Genomic DNA, 18,123 nt, shown 5'->3' on the forward strand with positions numbered 1-18,123 from the left:
AATATTTAATGTCTAATACTGTGTAATTTATTGCAGAAATTTAAGCATAATAACACAAATATTTGAATCTGAAAATATTGTTTATTGAAAATATACCTTGATTACAGAGAGTTGATGACTACAGGTTGTTGACAGCAGAGGGATGACTCTAACTCAAAGAAGAAAATTATAAGAGAAAAATTTTTGAACTCTCAGAATTTTTGCACTCTCTAATATTTTTTCTTTGAGTTAGAGTCATCCCTCTGCTGTCAACAACCTGTAGTCATCAACTCTCTGTAATCAAGGTATATTTTCAATAAACAATATTTTCAGATTCAAATATTTGTGTTATTATGCTTAAATTTCTGCAATAAATTACACAGTATTAGACATTAAATATTTCTGTTTTTATGCTTGGAGATAATTAGACATATTTAATCATTTAATTATTGTGTGCACGAACTGTTCTATGTCCTGGGTGCAAATGGTATCAGAGCCATTTTCTGCTTGAGAACCGAGTGGTGTTACGAGTTGGAACAGTAACTAATCACAGATTTAGTCCTAACTTAGTTCGGGTTGAATTTCCTGTGAACGGATTGGTCAGCCTGTGATAAGCGGTGTTTAAGGGCAGAAGGAGCGTAAGTCCCGTGTTGATCCGCTTGTGGTGGTCCCTGTTCAGGAAATTATCTGAATTGATTAAGGATAAAATTGTGATTATTTTCTGTGACAATGAGTAATATTATTAGGGAATTAAGTAGAAATAGTTCTTCCAGATCTCTTAGGTCTCATGATAGTTCTGCACCTGCATTAAATAATTCTGCATATAATTTAGAAAGTTCTCCATATAAGATAATGAGATTTTCAAATGCATCAACTGCATCATCATCTGCATCATTACCTGCTGCATCATTAGCTGCATCATCATGGAGTCATCATATAAAATTTAATAATTCAAAATTTAATGAAGAATAAAATCAAATAGAAAATCAACTAAAAAATAGTTCAAACTTTGTTCCTGAAATTTCTCTTTTTGAAGAAGAGTCTGAGTCAAAAATTTTCTCTCTTGATAAACCTCCTTTAAATATAAATATCATTAGAAAAAAATACATTAAAAGAAATCCTTTTGTTCCTGAAATAGAATTAATTAAAGCAAATTATTTTTCTCCTGAAAATACTGCAAAAAGAAATTATTTTCAACAACTTCCTCCTCAAGTTAGAAATACATTAAGAAAACAATATGAAAAATATATGCAACAAGTTAAGATGACTATTCCTTTTTTCCTTTGGTTTTTCAAATATAGGAAACCCCTTAAAAGAATTGCAACATTAACTTCAAGAAAAGCAATAGAAAATTCTCCACATAATAAAAAATTATTAGATCAACAAATCAAAATCCAAGAAGAGTCAAGTAAAATTAATCAAAAGCTAAATGAAAATTCAAAACAAAAGTCAAGTGAAACAAAATTTAATCAAATTTTGTTTTCTTCTGCCCCGGGAGAGGTGAAGGAAACAAAAACATCAACAGAAACATCAACAACAACAAAAACAGAAAATCCAAAAGAAATTAATGAAACATCAAAAGAAGAAAATAAAATCAAAAAGATAAATGTAATATCTTCAAGAGTAGATAAGCAAATATTTTTTGATGTTGTAGACAAAATTCAAGATGAAGAAATACAAAGAAATTATTTACAAAATCTAAAAAATTTAATTCTCATTGAAAATCCAAATAAAACTCAAGACATCAAACCTAATCAATATTCAATGGATGAAATTTATAATAGATTCAAAAAGACTCAAAGGCCAATAACCATTAAAGACTTGGAAGAAGAAATAAAAGAAATAAAAAGTCAAATAAATCAATTAAAATTATATAATGAACAAATAAAATTAGAAAATGAAATAATAAAACAAGAAAATGATCAAATAAAACAAGAGAATGAACAAATTAGAAATGTAATACAATATAAACAAGATTTAGCTGAAACTATTGAAAACCAAGAACCAGGAATAATAATACCTAATAAAATAACTCCTATAGAATCATTTATAAATACAATATCAAAAATAGATTTTCAAAGATGGTATACAAATGTAAAACTTATAGTTGAAGATTTTGAAATAGAAATAGTAGCATTAATAGACTCAGGAGCTGATATGAATTGTATTCAAGAAGGAATAATTCCTACTAAATAATATGAAAAAACAGGACAAGAACTTTTTGCTGCTAATAAAGGAAAATTAGAAATATAATATAAACTTCAAAATGTTCATATATGTCAAGATAATTATTGTTTTAGAACTCAATTTATATTAGTACAAAATATGAGTGAACCTTTAATATTAGGAACTCCTTTTATTACCTTACTCTATCCTTTTCAAGTAAATGATGAAGGTGTCAAAACTACAATATTAGGAAATACCATATTTTTTCCCTTTATATATCCATTAACTAAAAAAGAAATACATCAAGTTCAAAGTGATTCAATAAATAAGAATATAAATTTAATTCAAAGAAAACAAGCTCATATAAATTATCTATCAAAAGAAATTCAATATAAAAAAGTAGATGAACAACTTTTAGAAGATAAAGTTAAAAAGAAAATAAAAGAGATTCAAGATCTTTTTCAAAATGAAATTTGTTCTGATCTTCCTAATGCTTTTTGGTCAAGAAAGAAACATGAGATAAATTTGCCTTATATTCAAAATTTTGATGAGTCCAAAATTCCCACCAAAGCTAGGCCGATTCAAATGAATGAAAAGCTTTTAGAATATTGTAAACAAGAAATTGATTCATTATTAAAGAAGAAATTAATTAGACCCTCAAAATCTCCTTGGAGTTGTGCCGCTTTTTATGTTCAAAATGCTGCTGAAATAGAAAGAGGAGCACCTAGATTAGTCATTAACTATAAACCTTTAAATAAAGTATTACAATGGATAAGATACCCTATTCCTAATAAGCAAGATTTATTCAAAAGACTTCATAGTTCTGTCATTTATTCAAAATTTGATATGAAAGCAGGATTCTGGCAGGTTCAAATAAGAGAAGAAGATAGATACAAAACTGCTTTTACTGTCCCTTTTGGTCATTATGAATGGAATGTCATGCCCTTTGGTCTCAAAAATGCCCCTTCTGAATTTCAAAATATTATGAATGATATTTTTAATCCTCATTTTTAGTTCATCATTGTATATATTGATGATGTTTTAGTATTTTCTGATTCATTATAGAAACATTTTATTCATTTGAAAAAGTTTTTTAATGTCATTAAAGCAAATGGAATGGCTTGTTTTGCTCCAAAAATGAAATTGTTTCAAACAAAAATCAGATTTTTAGGTCATGAAATTTTTCAAGGAAAAACAAAACCGATTCAAAGGTCAATAGAATTTGCTGACAAATTTCCTGATGAAATTAAAGATAAAAAACAATTGCAAAGATTTTTAGGTTGTTTAAATTATGTTTCTGATTACTTCAAAGATTTAAGAATCATTTGTGAACCATTATACAAAAGACTTAGAAAAAATGCACCTGCATGGACTGAGCATCATACTAGTCTAGTCAAAGAAATTAAACAAAGAGTCAAACGTTTACCATGCATCAGCATCCCTCATCCAAATGCATTACTCATTGTAGAATCAGATGAATCTAATTTAGGTTATGGAGGCATATTAAAACAAGAATATAACAATCAAGTGCATATAGTTAGATATCATTTAGGGATCTGGTTGGGCGCTCAAATAAATTATTCAACTGTCAAAAAAGAAGTTTTATCAATAGTTTTATGTATTTCAAAATTTCAAAGTGATTTAATAAATAAAAAATTTCTTTTGAAAATTGATTGCAAAGCTGCAAAAGATATTTTACAAAAAGATGTTAAAAATTTAGTTTCAAAACAAATTTTTGCAAGATGGCAAGCTTTACTTTCAAATTTTGATTTTGAAATCGAATTTATTAAAGGAGAGTTGAATTTCCTTCCTAACTTCCTTACTAGGGAGTTTCTGCAGGGTAAGGATCCTTCTCCATCCTAATGGGCACTCCCGTTAGGCCTCAGCTTCCTTCATCATCTAAGAAAACCAAAGCTTCATATGCTATGATTTCAAACTTTTCAAATGTTCGTCTTACTTTTCCTTTACAAACATCAAATTCCTTTCAAGTTTTGAGTCCAGATTTTCCTCCTCTTCAACCTTCAAAAAGTTTTATTCAAGCTTCTAAATCATCCCCTAAAAATATTTTTTTCCAAAGACAATCCAGCCCTAACACTATTTCAACCTTACCTTCTCCTTCTCAGTCTCCTTCTCAATCTCCTTCTCCTTCATTTTCTTATAGTCAATATGTCAAAAAACCCAAAACATTAGAAATTGCTTTCATTGAGCCAGAGTTCAATTTTGAAGAGATTCCTAAAATTCTTCCTTACATCTTTCCTCAAGGAGTCAACTTCAATTCGAATGATCCTTTGAAAACTCGTCAATTCTATGAGTTCATCTTGGTGGACATTGATTCAGTTGAAATTACTCATAACACTGACAAAAACAATCCTCAGAGGATTGCTTTTTCCAAATGTCAAATTCTCAGAGTCATGACCATTGCAGATTGGAATAAAAAACCCTTCACTTGTAAAGCTTTTAGTCAACCTTTACATCCCATGAGCTACAATTACATAGACTACATGGATGCTTGGTACAATATGTTTTACTTACAAAGCTACCAGCATTCCTGGTTCATCCAATTTTCAAGAAATTGCAATACCAAATTTCCTGCTTGGTTTCAAAAATGGTGGACTTTCTTTGGTCTACTAGATTCAATATTTCCTCCTGATATTCAAGAGAAATTCAACTTCTACAAGAGGAAGACTTCATCACAGAATATCACTCAGCCCAGACTCCTGACGTTCTGTTCGAGATTAAGAATTCCATGGATTCTCACATGGAACATCATCAAGAAGCAAGAGCAACCTCTTCCTTTTCCATTATCTCTTTCTAGAGAATTCAGCATCAAATGGTGGGACAAATTCAATCATGATTTTGTATGTCAACAGAAGGTTTTGCAATTAATTTCAACAAGACCCGGATCGTCATATTCAAAGGATTCATCAAGATCTTCTCAATGACCGACTCAAGAAGAATTCCTAACTTTGAAAAGCAAATGTCAAGCTTCATTAGCAGCCACCACTGATTTAGAGCAATATCGTCAAGGACTCATTCAAACGCTCAAACAGTTTGGAGATCAAGAAAATGAAGAAACTGAAGATGCAGTTTTATCAGATGACTCATACGTAGACCCTGAGTTTATCCTTTATGGAGGACCTATGGGTCAATCCAAATAAAAGATTTCAAGAAATTTTTGTACATCTGTATCTTTGTAAATTTGCTTCCCTGTGTTTATCCAGTGTAAAAAAAAAAAAAAAAAAAAAATGAATAGTGATGAATAGTGGGTCTTGTCACCCACTTTATCCTTGAAGGTAACGTGGAGCTTGGGGAAAGAAAGAAAAAGGTAAAGATCTTTTACCTTCTGCAGAGATAATTCACTAAGGCTCCAGCTGTCTTTCACATGATGAATTTCAATAATTTTCAAGATTGAATATCAGCTCACGTCCGAATCCTCACCTATAAAAGGAGTTTTAACCTTCTTCATCAGGCAGAGCTTGGAAGAGTTCCTACAGCCGAGAGAGAGCTTGGGAAGGTTTCAAGAGTTTTGAGAGATAGTTTCAAGAGTAGAAAAAATATTAGAGAGTGCAAAAATTCTGAGAGTTCAAAAATTTTTCTCTTGTAATTTTTTTCTTTGAGTTAGAGTCATCCCTCTGCTGTCAACAACCTGTAGTCATCAACTCTCTGTAATCAAGGTATATTTTCAATAAACAATATTTTCAGATTCAAATATTTGTGTTATTATGCTTAAATTTCTGCAATAAATTACACAGTATTAGACATTAAATATTTTTGTTTTTATGCTTGGAGATAATTAGACAGATTTAATTATTTAATTATTGCGTGCATGAACTGTTGTATGTCCTGGGTGCAAATGGTATCAGAGCCATTTTCTGCTTGAGAACCGAGTGGTGTTACGAGTTAGAACAGTAATTAATCACAGATTTAGTCCTGACTTAGTTCGGGTTGAATTTCCTTTGAACGGATTGGTCAGCCTGTGATAAGCGGTGTTTAAGGGCAGAAGGAGCGTAAGTCCCGTGTTGATCCACTTGTGGTGGTCCTTATTCAGGAAATTATCTGAATTGATTAAGGATAAAATTGTGATTATTTTCTGTGACAATGAGTAATATTATTAGGAGATTAAGTAGAGGTAGTTCTTCCAAATCACTTAGGTCTAATGATAGTTCTGCATCATCATCTGCATCATTAACTGCATCATCACTTACTCAAAATATAGTTAATAGTCAAGAAATAAATATTGCTCAAATAGAAAGTCAACTTCATAATTGGTCAATTCCTCACATGAAAATTAATACAATATATCAACAAGGAAATTTTGAATTTAATCAAAATTATTCAATAAAAACTGAAGAAAAAACTATATCTCTTAATCAAAATTTAGAAAGTCTTCAATTACTAAGTCAAAATAATATTAATCATCATAGGAAGAAATTTAATTATATTCACATAGGATTAGTTCAAGTTGCTATAAAACCTTTATTTAGGCTAGGATTAGATATTCCTGTGTTTGCATGCCTTAGAGACGCTAGATCTATAAAATTTACTGATTCAATACTTAGCATGATAGATTCAAACCTTGCTAATGGTCTTATTTATTTTAATTGCTTTCCAAACTTTTCTATGAACATAAATGATCCTAGTATACTTTCTAGTCTAACTTTAAATATTAAAACTAAAAACATGAATTTTGTAGAAGAAGCTCAAACTATAGCAATAATTTATAGGATATACTATAAAGTCATGACTACTCAATTAAATCCTAGAGCCATATGTCAATCTGTTAAAGATGAAACATTATTATTACAATATAATCCTAATAATACTCAAGCTTTTGTTCCTAAAAAATTAAAATGGAATGAAAGTACTCAAGGAAGTCAATGGAAATTAAAAGATTTAACCCATCCAAAACCTACTAAACCTTTAACAACTCCTTCAAAAATTATTCAACATACTGATGGTACTATTCAAATAGAATTTTCTCCAGCTTCTAGAAATTCTTTTAATCAAGATTTCATGTCTTCAAGACCTTCTACTTCAAATGCTAGCTTAAACAGTGTCAATTTTGTTCCAAAAATTCCTATTCCTGTTTATCAACAAAATGAATCTCCTCCTGTGTCTCCTACTCATTCGGATATGTTTCCCAATCAAGTCAACATAATTCATAAGAAAAATTACAAAAAGACTCATTTTACTCCTAATGTAGAATGGATAAAATCAGATTATTTTTCTCCTCAAAATGATACAAAAAGAGCTTATTTTCAAACATTTCCTTCTCAAACTAGAAATGCATTAAGAAAACAATATGAAAAATATATGAATCAAAAGAAAATTACTATTCCCTTTTTCTATTGGTTTTTCAAACTTAAAAAACAAAGAAAACAAATTATAACTTTAAGAGATAAAGAAGGACACCAATTAGCTTTAAAACACTCAGAAAATATTCAAAAAAGAATTTTAACAATAAGCTCAGAATTAGGTTCACAACTACCCTTAAATAATCATCAATTCAATTTTGACAATAATTCAATTTCTGCATCACCCTTTAAAATTCCAAGAACTAAAGATGAACAAAGTCCCATAATTTACAAAGACATTAGACAAATTCAGCAACAATTAAATTATACAAATCATTCTCTTCAACATGTGAATCAACAGACAACAAAAATTTCTCAATTTTTGTTTTCTTCTGTCCCGGGAGAGAGGATAGGAGAAACAACAACATCAAAATTACAATTTTCTTCAAAAGTTTCTTCAACTTTATCATCATCATCATCATCTTCTAAGTGTGTAGACCAACCTTTTATTATTCTTATAAATGCTGCAAAATCAAATATTCAATTAGCAACACCAACAGAAATAATGTTAAAAGAAATACAAATCAGATTAGATAAACTCAATATTAATGGTATCAATCAAACCAAGAATCAAATTCTAACCATAACAAAAGGAAAATCAGAAATCAATAAAATAGAAGAACAATTCAAAATGTCTCCTGATTCAATAGTAAAACCTCCTGCAACAGTCAATGCAATTTCTAATAATTTTGTAAGTAGAAAAAATTATTATTCAAAACCCTCTTTTCCTGATGTCCAATTAGAAGAAAGAAATTATCAATTAGCTGCTAGTTATGATGGTAGTAGTTTTTATGAATGGAATATAGATGGAATGAGTGAACATCAAATAATAAATTTGCTTCATGAAATGATGATGGCTGCTAATGCATATAGAATCAAGACTAGTAATTCTGACTTTCATGCTGCCGATGCCTTGGTCATAGGATTCACTGGTTTGCTTAAAGGATGGTGGGATCATTATTTGAGTCAAAATGATAAAGAATATATATTAAATGCAAAAAAGACAATACTAAAAGAAGAAGGAACATCAGTCCAAAGTTATGAAGAAGATGCTGTCAATACTCTAATATTTGCAATAACAAAACATTTTATAGGAGATCCAGTCTATTTTCAAGAAAGAACTTCTGAAATCCTTAACAATCTTAGATGTCCAACACTTCAAGATTTTAAGTGGTATAAAGATATGTTTTTAGTCAAAGTTATGTCAAGACCTGATTGTGGAAATCATTATTGGAAAGAAAAATTTATAGCAAGATTACCCACCTTATTTGCAGAAAAAGTTAGACAAAGAATAAGAAATATTCATAATGGTAGGATTCCTTATGAGTCATTAACATATGGAGAATTAATTACTTTTGTTAATAATGAAGGTTTAGCCCTTTGTACTGATCTCAAATTAAAAAGTCAAATGAAAAAAGAAAAACAAGATAATAGAAAAGAATTAGGAAAATTTTGTTCATATTATGGTTATGATACATTAGTTGCCCCTTCAAAAAGAAAAAATAAACAAAATAAAATAAAAAGTAAAAAACCCTCAACAGAATCAAAATTTCAAAAGAAGTTTGTAAAATCTACTCCTAATAAATCAAAACCTCCAAACAAATCAAATTTAAAAAAGAAAACACCTACTTGTTATAAATGTGGAAAAGTAGGTCATTATTCAAGAGATTGTCAATTAGAAAATAAAATCAATTCATTAGAAATAAGTGATAAACTCAAAAATTTAATGATAGGATTAATGATTGATAAAGAAAATGATGAATCAAGTGAAAATTATGAATCAAAAGAAGATAATCAGATCCTCATAACTCAAGAAATATCAAGTGAAGAGTCAAGTCTAGAAGAAGAATCAGATAATCAAAAAGATTGTGATGGTATTTGTGCATGCTCATATAAGTCAATAAATGTGATTTCAAAATATTCAAAAACTCATTTTAACATCATTATTATAAATTATGTTCCCCTCATAAACTCAATATATTTTCAAATTTGGTATGATAAAGACAAAACCATTAGATATTTGTTTTATTCTTCAATAGAGATACTAACATTTGAACTTTGTTTACAGATGGAGCAAGAAAGAATTACATTTGGGAAATTTACTCTTCCAGTATTTCCTAAATGTAATCTGTCATTTCGGATTCATAAAGATATTGAAGGTTTAGACAAATCACAAAAATGCATTTTAGACAACCTCTGGAATGCAAAAAGTGATATTCAAAAGTTGGAAGCTTTAAATGCCTTATCTTTCCATTTTAAACAGTTAAATGATAAATTAGAAAGTTTTTCTAACCCTTCAAGTTCTGATATACATTGCACCCCAATGGATATAGATCTTGAAAATTTCATTTGCAGGAAAAAAGCAAAAGGATCCAAAGATGCATTTTCAAAAGATTTTCAAAATGAATTTCAAAAAGAGCTTTCAAAACCAAATGAAGATTCAAAACTTTCTAAGGAAAGTCAAGAATGTCAAATTTCCAGATTTTCATTTTTCAAGTTAAAAAATTTGGACCTTCTTGAAAGCATTAGACAGATGATATGTGAAAAGGCTAAAGCTACAGGAGAAGCAAAGCAAGAGCATATCATGCAATTTCTTGCTGACTGTAGCACTTTTGGAATTACTATTCAAGGGATGAGCTTCACTTGGATTTCTTGTTATGACAACACTTATAATAATTGTTCAAAGACCGATCCCTTGTGTAGAGAAATTCCATTAGAAAGGCATGACTGTAAGTGTGCTCTTACTTACAGTATATGCAAAGTCAACATTGACCTAGACAGTTATAAACCAATAGTCATTAAATTCAACAATGAGTCAATAGAGCTAACTCCAACCCTCCTCATGGACTATGGAGTTCTTTATCAATTGATTTTCTCTCATCTTGATCAAACTGATAAATTTGGAAGAAAATTAGCTGTCTGTGTTTTAAATGCCTTCATTAATGATTTCAAATCTGTTGAACTCATCATAGAAAGTAAATCTCCTGAATGGTCGAATGATGGAGGAGTCTACCCTGCTCAACATCTCATTTTGTTCAAAGCAAATCAGAGAAAATATCAGTTGTTTGGTACAGAGGACCCTTGGCCCTGTACTAAATCCAGTCTCAAAAAACAAATCAGACATTGGAGATCAAGAATGATTGCCAGAGACCTTGATTCTGAGATTTATAGTTCTTCTAACTATAATCTCATTGCTGAAGACAATATTCAAAAAATCATCTCTGCAAATAACTTTCCTAAAATTCCTCTTTTGTTTCAAACTCAATTTACTTATCTTGTTGATAAGTACAAAAAAGAATATGTCCTTGAAGAAGAAGCCAGAAAAACTTTTGAAAAATATCTCTTAGAAATGCTCAGTTAAGAGATATCAAGAATCTTTTGTACATCTGTATATGCTCCCTTGTAATTATCCAGTAAAAAAAAAAAAAAAAAAAAAAAGTATATAAAGTCTGCAGGTGTGAAGTGAAAAAAAAAAAAAAAAAAAAAGTGAATAGTGTTTTGTGAATAGTAAAATTCGCCTTTTACTATGACTCAAAAGTAAAAAGCAAGAAGGTGACTCATTAGCCATGTGATAAAAATGAAGAGGAAGAAAAGAACCTTACCTCCTGCAATCTCCATACACGTGGAAGACATCAAAGAGACAAAGCCTTTTTTAAGCCCATAGCCTCTACTATAAATAAGACTCCAAGGCTTCTTCCAGAGGCAGAGTTCCAATAGCCGAGAGAGAGCTTGGGAAGGTTTCAAGAGTTCTGAGAAATAGTTTCAAGAGTAGAAAAAATAGAGAGTGCAAAAATTCTGAGAGTTCAAAAAATTTTCTTTTGTAATTTTCTTAGAGTTAGAGTCATACCTCTGCTGTCAACAACTTGTAGTCATCAACTCTGTATAATCAAGGTATATTTTCAATAAACAATATTTTCAGATTCAAATATTTGTGTTATTATGCTTAAATTTCTGCAATAAATTAGACAGTATTAGACATTACATATTTCTGTTTTTATGCTTGGAGATAATTAGACAGATTTAATTATTTAATTATTGCGTGCATGAACTGTTGTATGTCCTGGGTGCATTGAATATAATTTACTTTCAAATCTTAAATATTTATATTAAAATTTTCTTTTACTTATTATTTATTATTTATATATTATTAAATAGAAGAATACAAGTGTAGACCCCTTAAAAGACCAAGGGTTTTTCCAGTTGGTTTGAGGGACCACCGGGAGATTTTTTTTGAAGTGAGGAGGGGGACCCATTTTCTGCCAGGAAGGAGCTGCATTGGACACGTGGACACGGCAGAGGCAGGGGCGACCATGCTGGTTGTTGAGGAGCCCATGCTTGCTGATATGGGTGAACAGCAGGGCAAGTAGTGACTTGCCAAGGAAGGAAAGAAAAAAGAGTAAGAAAAAAAGAAAAATGGCAGAGGGGTGCGGAAGAGAGGAGGATTTTTTTCAAAAAAAGAAACAGGTGGGGAAGAAGGTTTTCTGGTGCTAAGAAGGGAGGACATCTAGTGCAATTTACAGGTATATTCATATTTGACCATACTTACTGTTATTCTGAGCATCACTCCCATGTCTTTGTTGATTTACTTGACGTTTTTTTACTTATGCTGTTGGTTCCTTCTCCTTTGCATCAATCTGGCTTGAATAATGGATGAGGGTCTCTACCATATTCATTGTGGCATCCAGATATATGTATGGTATTGTTTTTTTGTTGTTGGTTTTGTGTGGTGGAATCCATTTTCTTCTCACCAGCATGAGTGCTGAGAACCATGCAAACCGGGACTGCATCTTCCCCCCCCCCCCCACTCTCTCTCTCTCTCTCAATGGTTCTTCTCATTCTTCTTTCCCTTGCTTCACTCCTCTCATTTCTCACCTTGATTCACGCTTGAATCCTCGGCGTTTACGGCAAGAGTGTCACCCCGGCAACCCTCTCCATCTTCGTCACCGTCACCCACTTCCGCTCGCCTGACTATGCTCTTCCCGGCGACAATGGCGGCTGGTGCAACTCTTTCCTTGTCCCCACTTCAACCTTGTCGCGCCCGTGTTTCTTAAGACCGCCGGGTACCAGACCGGAATTGCCTCCGTTGCCTTCCGTCGGGTACCCTGCTAAAGGAGTGGCTGCTTGTAGAGTGGGTTCAACTATCCCGTTGTCCACTGATCACGAACCTGACAGATCTGATGAACGTCAAAGGATTGAAGACGCTGGAGGTTTCGTTATTTGGGCAGGAATCTGGCGGGTTGGTGGTGTTCTTTCTGTTTCTTGTGCATTTGGGGATGAACTTCTTAAGGCATCATGTTGTTGCTGATCCAGAGATTCAAGAAGAAGAAAATGATGGTTTTCATAATTATTGCAAGTGATGGACTCTGGGATGTCTTCCCAAATAAAGAGGTCGTGATGGAGATTAAGGTTTTAGGCTTGCCCATGATGACAATAGATATGGGCTTGAGTTGGAGCCCAAGCCCAGGTCTGTGATGGAGTTTAGAGTTTTGGGCTTGCCCATTGGTGGTAGATATTGGGCTTGAGAAGCAGCCCAACCCAAGCATGTTGGTGGAGGGCCTCATGCTCTCCATGCCAACCACCCTCATGGCCCATGTCTGCATTGAATTAGCCCATTGGGCTGCTCCCATCCTAAATAAATCTTTAAGCCTCTAATTTTCGTAATTCATTAATTTATTTATTTAGTCTTATTTTTCATCTTATTTTGCTTTCACCTTTTTTTTTTTTAACACAACTTAAAGTCAATTAAAAAACGAATTATTAGGGTTGAATATCATTTTTAAAACTAAAAATAATTCATATGTTATCTTCTCTTCCTTAGTGGTGTTTAATCATCCTATATGAAATTTTTTTATATAATTAGACGATGTCGGTTTCAATGAATTTTCTACATTTCAAATTTTAAGTCCCATCTTCAAAAACTTATGTCTTTTAGAACCATTCTTCAAAAATCCGACTTCCTAAATTAATTTTCAATTTCAAATATTCGACTATTTACTTTCATCCGTTTAGATATTATTCTTATTATTATTACTATTATTATTCCGTATTTATCTATTTAATTCTTCTAAAAATTCCAATCATTAAAATTCAAATTCTTCAAAAAATGTGACTTCTTAAATTAATTTTCAATCTCAAAATTTTCACTATTCAAATCCACTCATTTAAATATTATGTTTGTTAATTATTATTATTATTTCGTATATATTTATCCTCTTCTAAGAATTGCATTCATTAAAGTCCAATTCCTTCAAAAATCCCATATCCTAATTTAATTTTCATTCCTAAAAGTTCCATTATTCGTCCGAATGTTACTTTCGTCAATTAGAATTATCATCCCATGTTTATTTATTCATTTAAAGTCTAATCCTTCAACAATCCAACGTCCTAATTTAATGTTCAGTCCTAAAAATTCCACTATTCGTCTAAACGTTATTTTTATCAATTAGAATTATTATCTCGTAGCCATCTAATTATTTAAAGTATAATCCTTCAAAAATTCCACGTCTTAATTTAATTTTTCAATCCTAAAAATTCTACAATTCGTTTAAATCTTATTTTCATCAATTAGAATTATAATCTCATACTTATCTATTTATTTAAAGTCTAATCCTTCAAAAATCCAACATCCCAATTTAATTTTCAGTCTCAAAAATCCCACTACATTTTTTTATTCATTTAAATATCATTTTTGTTAATCGCTATTTCTGCGTTCACTTATTTCTTTTTTCTAAAAATTCCAATAATTAAAGTTCAATCATTCAAAAATCCGACTTTCAAACTTAATTTTCAAAATCTCACTATTCACTTTTCGTTCAAACATCATTTTTGCCAAAATCCGATTTTCTAATTTAAATTTTAATCTCACAAAATCTCACTATTCACTTTCATCCGTCCAAATATCGTTTTTGATTAATTAGTAACATTATTCCATACTTACCTATTTATTTCTCTTAAAAATCTCAATCATTAAAGTTTAATTCTTCAAATTTTCGATTTCTAAATTTAGCTATCTGAAACTCCAATTGTCCTATCTCCGAACTTAATTTTCAGTTCCCAATATTCCAATCATCGTATTTATCCAGTTACTCATTTATTATTATCATTATTATTTTTACCATTTTATTCATTCATTTCTAAGAAGTCCGCCTTCAAATGATTTTCAAGATTTCCAATTTTTATAAATCAACTTTCATAATTTCTACTTCTTAAATAACTTACAATTTTGTTTTCTTTCAAAATTTAACTCCCAAAGTCCCAATTTTCGTAACTTAAATTTTTTCCTAAAAACCCCGAACTTTCAAATAATTCTTCAAAATCCCAATGTCCTTTTCAAATTTAATTTCTAAATTCTCATTCTTACATTTAATTCCTAAGAATTCAATTTTCAAATGATCTCTAAGACTCCAATTTTCAAATGAATTCAAAAAATCCATTTTTCCTTCGAACAATTTTGATTTCTGTTCTGTGATGCATGTGATGTGTTTCGTGTTCTGTATTGTGCACTGACCCCATTTTTATGATAGCGCATTGTTCGTTCGTGGCCTAGGTACGCATCCACTCTCTTTCTGGTCATTCTCTATGCATGTTTTGATTCCCATATGTACATGATCGATTTGAGTATCCATTGATTTTCCTATTGATTGTCATGTCAACTTCATTTTATTAGTAGAGACCCGACTTTAGGGACTTAGAGGGGTGCTACGATTTTTACCGCACCTTCCCAATAAGTAACTTGACCCCTGAGTCCGATCCGGTTTTTCACAGACCACCTTTTCCAAAATAAGGAGTCGCACTTAGGGTTTTCTTTCTTATTTTGTTACCCTTTAAAAATAAAACAAAAATAAGTGGCGACTCCAAGTCACTTTCTTAATCAATAAAAATCATTTTTCAAACAAAAATCGAGTCCGCCATCGAGTGAAAAACGCATGAGCCGAAATGCAGGGTCCACAATATAATATTTGGTTTTTTACTAAATGGTAAAAATAACTTTTTAAAACAATAAAAACATAATCAATATGACTTCTATTCTATTAATACTTAATATCTAACATAAATAAAATAATAAAAAACAAATAATTTAATATTTAATACTATTAAGTTGTATTTAAAATTAACTTAAATTAAGTTATATTTAGATTTAAGTGAAAAAAAATATACAAACAAACAAACACCACCTTGCCCAAGAAAAATTAGTTTTCTTCAAGTAAGGTTGGCAATCATCCTTTTCTATAGTGTTTTCATACCAATGTGAGGTACAAAAATAGCTTGTTTTTATTTCTATGTTTGCATATATAACTTAATTTTTAAATTTCGGATAATAGAAAAATAATTGAAAGAAATATGCAAATAGAATAGCTAAGAAGTCATCGTATCATAAAGAGCTTCCTATACACAGTGAGAAAATAAAGGCTGATCTTAAATGAGAAAAACACTCAAGAGACGGGGAAGGGAGGGGGGGTGTGAATTGGGTTTTTAAAAAATCTTTTTGAACACAATAAACTCAAGCACAATAGAAGCAAATATAAAGAGATAGAATTGGATAAATCAAACTCAGCTTTTTATAGTGGTTCGACACTTTCTTGCCTACGTCCACTCTCATCAAGCTCATAATCGAGTGAGGGTTCCACTAACTTGAAGCTTCAACCAAGCTTCTAATCTCCTTTACACTTGGATTCCGACTCCAATGGGTTCTTATACAATTTCTTCAAGATTCAACTCACTTGAAGGCTTTAACACTCAATTTTACAAGAATGAATCCCTCAACCTAACTCAATAATAGCTCAAATACAAATTGAAGCTAGGATGAATCACAAATGTGCACTAAAGGATATGCAAGTGAAGATTTAATGCACCAAGAAAGAAATGAGAGCTTTTAAGGCAAGAACAAGTGGGTAGACAAATAAATGCAGGTGTTCTCTTAGTCATAAATGAAGTAGAGCTCTCTATTTATAGGTTTCTAACCTTGGGAGTCAAGAAAATCAAAAAGCAGCCTCAACCGATCGAGATAGGGGTCAACCGATTCACTAGCCGTTGGAGCATTTAATGCTTTAACAAGTTACCATTGCTTCAACCAGACCTCGACCGGGAATAATGATACCTCGATTAGGAAAGGAAGACTATTGAAAGAGAGAGAGTGTGTTTTTACACTCCTCGACCGGATCTCGATCGGACATAGGGAACCGATCGACCGATACCCTATCCGGTTGAGCCAATTGGTCAATGTTTCGACCGGTTCACCATTTTGGGCTCGAAAACCTATCTTTTTCAGTTTTTTTTTTCTCTTCTAACACTTAAGCAAGGTCTTTAGATAAATTAATATGTCAATTTTGAAACGTTTTGTCTAAGGTACATTTGATAAAACTTGGGTTTTAATGAAACTATAACTTTAAAAAATAAACCGAGTTTTTCAAAGAAGTATGAAATGATATGTAAAATCTAACTGTACTCATGCATTCATATTACATTTGTTTCTTATAATTAAAGGTCTTCCAAACATCTTGATCTTGCATCCATTAGGTCATTTGATGAATTTCTAAATTAATACATAAGATTCTTTACAATTCAAATCAATTAGTAACTTAACCATGATTTGTTATCATTAAAACATAATTAAGAGAACCCTTGGGCTAACACACAGCAATATGTTTAAGCAGCGCTTGCAATTGTTGGGTATGCAAATAGTTATAGAGTTGAAAGAGAGAAACACAAATAAATAAATAAATAAATATAAAATTATGGAGAATTAAAACTTTATTGCATTCTACCACGCTATTATTCAAATATTACATGATATCTTATTTATGGATACCCACACTTAACAAAATAAAAAATCTTAATATTAAATAGAAAAACTTCTAGGATTTGATAACTCAAAAATAGAGACTAAAATAACAATTCAAAATAAAATGCTTTTCTTTTTAGAAACTAAATCTAATTGCAATATTTAGAAAGTTTTTAAATCAAATTTAACTTTCTAACGCCCGTAAAAATTGGATTTTTTTAGGGTATTTTGGAATTTCAACATATCCATATTTTGGAACAACTCTATAGTGATTGGCTTCTTAAAATAAAATTTCATTATTTAAAAATGAAATTTTGATAAATTATTTTGTTCATATTGCATGATTTTTATTACTCTGCTTGATATCCATTAACATGAGGCTCTGATTTCTAACATAATCTGAGCCACATAAACTAATGTCTGGAAGAGAAGCGAGTGCAGTATATTTTGGCATGAAGATGCCCCACAATCTTTGGATAATGGTTTTGAAAATGAATGAGGGCCTTATATTATGAGAAAAATAACAATGAACACAATTTTTTAATTATTTATTTATAAAATATATTGTTGAATACAGGATTCCCATCAGGATGCTGACAAACCAATTAATTAACGCGTAAAGACAACGACACTCCAACGTCTATTTAATAATATCTTAGACAATAAAACATCATATGACAATCTAAACAACTAGGATTGATAAATGATCATGGGAAAGCTTATTTTAGTAAGGCGTACATGCACCTTCTGAAATATAAAACTAGTAATGATCAAGCAGCCATGTTGATCGTTGGATCGATGAAGGAGCTGGCCCCGTTGAATGTTGGTCATCCATGCCTAGTC

Source organism: Vitis vinifera, chromosome 4 (genome assembly GCF_030704535.1).
Source record: "Vitis vinifera cultivar Pinot Noir 40024 chromosome 4, ASM3070453v1".
Taxonomy (NCBI): Eukaryota; Viridiplantae; Streptophyta; class Magnoliopsida; order Vitales; family Vitaceae; genus Vitis; species Vitis vinifera.